The sequence below is a fragment of the Chelonoidis abingdonii genome, chromosome 11 (genome assembly GCF_003597395.2).
Source record: "Chelonoidis abingdonii isolate Lonesome George chromosome 11, CheloAbing_2.0, whole genome shotgun sequence".
Taxonomy (NCBI): Eukaryota; Metazoa; Chordata; order Testudines; family Testudinidae; genus Chelonoidis; species Chelonoidis abingdonii.
In genome coordinates, this window is record NC_133779.1 from 61,567,766 (window position 1) to 61,572,644 (window position 4,879).

A 4,879-nucleotide genomic window follows, 5' to 3' on the forward strand; every position below is an offset into this window, starting at 1 on the left:
CCCTAATTTATAACAATTACTTATATTATAAATGAGTGTTCATACATAGTCCCTAATTTATACTAAATAATACTAATTTATCGTTTGATTATAAAAGTTTATAAATTAAGTTATTGAGTTAATGATTAATTATAAAATTCTAATTGTGTTACATATATAATATACAGTATTATATAATAAATTACAACTAAGTATTAGCAATATAAAATGATTCAAATCTCGTTTAAATATTATAATCATTGGATAAGTTGTTAGCATATTGCTGTTACATAATAGTATAAATAGAGATTGTATAACAATAACACACAACCCCAACTGAGATCAAGGGCCCCTCGCGCCAGCGCTGCCTCAGACCCAACTGAGATCGGGGCCCTGTTGCGCCAGGCGCTGCACAGACACACAGTGATACCTGGGCCCTGCAAGTGAATACGGCGTTTGATGAATTATAAATGATCGCCTGTTCCCTCTAGTCCGCATGGTGCTGGCGCTTGGCATCTCGCTGGTGTCACTTTGCTATCACGCACCAGTGATGCCAGCCTGTCCTGCGTCTCAACCGCAGCGCTTGGAATTTCATCCCCTGGCAGATTTGGGCCCAACAAGGCAGGAAATCCAGTCTCGGGGCCCGATTCAGGCCAAGATTGGGGTGAGCAAAACCGGGCTGAGATTTACACAGGGGAAAGGCCCTGGTGTTGAATGAGAGGGGAACGTCCAACAGAGCTACGGCCAGTTCCCGCCCATGCGCTCTGGCCCCATTTGACACCTGCCTCAAAATAACAAATGACTTGTGTTTACACTCGGCCATTGTCCGCTGGGGACCAGCCCCCATGCTCCCTAAACCCATCTCCTGTGCTCACTGTCCCATTTCCCACTCCACTTGTTTCCCAACCCCCCCGCTCACCTGTCCCCATTTCCCGCTCACGCTTTCCCACCCATCCTGGCCTGCCCCAGATGCTGGTTTCGGCCTCACCTCACCCCCCCCCCGCGGCCAAGGGATGGGCGCAGCACAGGAGCTGCAGGGTTGGGGGCATGACAGGGCTGTGCATGGGCCAAAAGTCATTCAGGGACCCAGCTATGAGACTCCCCTGGGTGCCTGGGGGAGCCCCAGCCCCACAGAACCCCATAGATCAGCCCCCACATACTGACGCCCATATACCAGGTGACCCTGATCTTCGTCGGGTCGGGCAGCCCCGTGCGACGGGGCCCGATCTCCCGTCAGGGTCTGGCAGCGGCCCAGCGTGGTGGGAGCCTTGTTCTCATTCACTGTCTTGATCAGCACCTTTAGGTGCTATTCGTCAAACACCTAATAGCTGCCCCTCCAATTCAGGACCCTCCTTTCGCTCTCCAACAGCCGGCCCTGGCAATAGGAATAGTGCTGCTTCCTTCTGGACGACCTGGTACTGAATTTTTCTCTCACCCAGAGAGGCGGGAAAAGAAAACTGAGGCAGACAGCAGAAGAGGGAAGAGAAGCCAGCCGCACTGCCCGGAGATGGGAGGTATTAATCCGACGTATGTAGATAGGCAGCTTTCTCCGCGGGGATCTCAATCAAAAGGCGCAGGACGGCAAGGCCAAGGGCCCTGGCTCTGGTTGGTTTGGGACGTGTAGGGGGAAAAGGGAAATTCCCATGTCTGAGGCTTTCAGGCAGAGCTGGTGGAGCATGAGGGATAAGTTGAGGGCATTGAGATCGCCCAGCCGTAACAAAGTCTTTTGCATTTAATTTCCCCAGGTTGTCTATGTGTCAGCCTGGGCTGCAGGCTCCCCACGTGCCACAAGGTGGCAGAAGCCTGTTTCATAAGAGGGGAGTTCACACTCAGATGAGGCTTGTTGCCACCCTAGGCTCTGGGTTCTATTTCCAGAGGCGAAGGGGAGGGTGCCTGTGTGAGAGTTGCCAAGGAGTCAGGACATCTGGGTTCCATCCTGCCCTGGGATCTGATTCCAGCTTCCTGCTGCTGCTAACCTCTAAGACCCACTCCATTCCCAAGCCAGGAGAGAACCCAGGAGTCCTGGCTCCCAGCCCCCCTTGCTCAACCACTAGACACCGATCCCCTCCCAGTGCCAGGGAGAGAACCAGGAGTCCTGGCTCCAGCCCCCTGCTCTACCACTAGACAACACTCCCCCCTGGTGCCAGGAGAGAACCCAAGAATCCTGGCTCCAGCCCTCCCACCCACTAGCCCACTCCCCAGGGAACAGGGGGCGGACGCAGCAGAATCTCTACTCAAGAAGGGAGGGGAGGAGGAGAGCCGTCGCCGGCACGCAGCCGAAATCAACCACTAGCCGCTGGGAGGGGCCAGGAGCGGAGAAGAGCGCTGGCTGTACCAAGTGCCCCGCACGGGGGGCGCCAGGACTCCCCTTCGCACTCCCAGATGGTTTCTCTCAGCAGCTCGGGCGATATCCTAATGCGAGGTGGGGGGACAAAATTCATCGTGGCACGCGCTGTTAGCTGTTCTTTCTAGCGTCTCCCCCCCCTCCGCAGCGGGCGTTCCACGGCTGGGTCTACCCTCCAGGCACGGGTCTCGGGTGTTATGTAGGGTTTCTAGACACCCTGGTTTGTTTACTGTAGAGTCTCTCATCGCGCAACTGGACTACAGATATAATGTATTGTTGGCTCTCTCCAATTCTGGGCTACACACCGTTTGTTTATTGTAGGGTTCTCCCGGGAGAGCTTGGACTGTGTAGCCTACGGTTACTGCTGTCGTGCTTATGAAGCCCTGCATGCGTGGTGCTGTTCATGTACAGGGTCTGCCTGAGTCCGGCCTACACATGCTGGCTTATTATTGTAGGGTCTCATTGAGCCTCAGTGGTTTGGCTCTATATTATATTTTGATTTCTGTAGGAAAAAAATCATTGATGAGCAGATAAATACAAAAACATCCTGTGCAAGGGGAGAAGAGAAAGGGTTAATCTCTGCAACCCTGCTCAAACGCCATTAGATCATGCTCCCTCCCAGAGCCAGGGAGAGAACCCAGGAGTCCCTGCCCCCCTGCCCCCCTAATGCACTAGAGGCTACCCAGTCACTCAACAAACCGCTTAGCTGCTTCCTGAAATGCAAAAACCGCAGGATTGGAAACGGAGCTAATTAGGTGAATCCTAGGGAATCAGGCCGAGGCCTGGAGCGCCTGGCTGGGCAGTAACGCAGGGCTTCCTTAGTAAGGATGGGCGGGACTACCACTGGGGGAAGGGGGTCCCTGAGAGGCAGGGGAGTGATAATTTCTGCTGCAGCGACTATGAACGCCCAAAACGGCCGAAAGGAGGGCAGAAGATCAAGCACTGCTGTAACTACACTGGAGGCAAAGGGAGGGGGAATTGGGAGTGCAGGATGGCCTGGGTCTCCCCTGCTCTGGAGGGGAGGAAGGTCTAGTGTTAGAAACAATGTGCTTGGAACCCAGACTCCTTTCCCTCCCGTCTCCATCAATGGCATCAGTTGCTGGCCCTGGTAAATCTCTCCCCCAGATATAACCACCCCCGACAGCCCTAGCAAGGAAGTTACCGTCTCTTCACACCCAGTGGCTCCCCAGACCTGCACCAGGACTGTTATTGCCACGGCACGTTTCAGCCTGCTCTCCGGGGCCCAAAATCAACCCCCCCCCCCCCGAGCCCACAAGGCCCGGGTAACACGGTACAAGCAGGAGGGAATGATCACATCACGCCCCCGGGGGCGCGGGACTCACAGACAATTGGACTGCACAGAATCATAGAATTATAGACTATCAGGGTTGAACAGGACCTCAGGAGGTTCTAAGTCAACCCCCTGCTCAAAGCAGGACAACCCCCACTAAATCATCCGCACGGGCTTTGTCAAGCCAGGCCTTAAAAACTCTAAGAAGGAGAATTCCACCACCCTCCGCCTAGGAAACCCATTCCAGTGCTTGCACCACCCTCCTAGTGAATAGTGGTTTCCTAATATCCAACCTAGACTCCCCCCTGCACACTTGAGACCATTGACATCCTTGTTCTGTCATCTGCCACCGCTGAGAACAAGCCAAGCTCCATCCTCCTTTGAACCCCCTTCAAGTAGTGAAAGCATCTATCAAATCCCCCCTTACTCCTTCTCTTCTGCAGAACTAAACAATCCAGTTCCCTCAGCCCTCCTCATAAGTCATTGCTCCAGTATATGCTCTATCTAGAGAACCCAGGAGTCCTGCACCCAGGCCCCCCCCTACTCTGACCCACTCTCCTCCCAGAGTTGGGGAGAGAACCCAGGAGTCTGGCTCCCAGCCTGCTCTAACCACTAGACCCGACTCCCTGACCAGGGCTTCCTTAGCGAGACAGGGAGACTCTGTTGGGGGGGCAGGGGGTCCCCAAGAGGGCAGGTGAGAGAATCCTGCCTGCCACGACTGTCACCGCCCCAAATGGCTGAAAGAGCCGAGTTTAGTGCTGCCACACCGCGAGGGAAAAGGAGGGGAGTTAGCCTGGTTGGGAGCCAGGACGCCTGGGTTCACTCTCTGGCTTTGGGAGGGGAGAGGAGTCAGAGCAGGGGGACTGGGAGCCAGGACTCCTGGGTTCTCTAGAGATGAGCGAATACTGTGCAGTCCCATTGTCTGTGGGTCCCCGGGGGCCAGTCCCTGGGGCGTGATGTGATCATTCCCTCCTGGCTGTACCGTGGTTACCCAGCCTGTGTGGGCTCCGGTGGCGGGGGCGGGGGGTGATTTTGGGCCCCCGGGAGCAGGCTGGGAACGTGCCGTGGCAATAACAGTCCTGGGTGCAGGGCTGGGGAGCCGCTTGATGTGAAGAGACGGTAACTCCTGCTAGGCTGTCGGGGGTGGTTATATCTGGGAGGGAGAGATTTACCAGCCACAACTGATGCCATGATGGAGACTGGGAGGGAAAGGAGTCCTGGCTCCAAGCTACATCTGTTCTAACCACTAGACCTTCCTCCCCTCC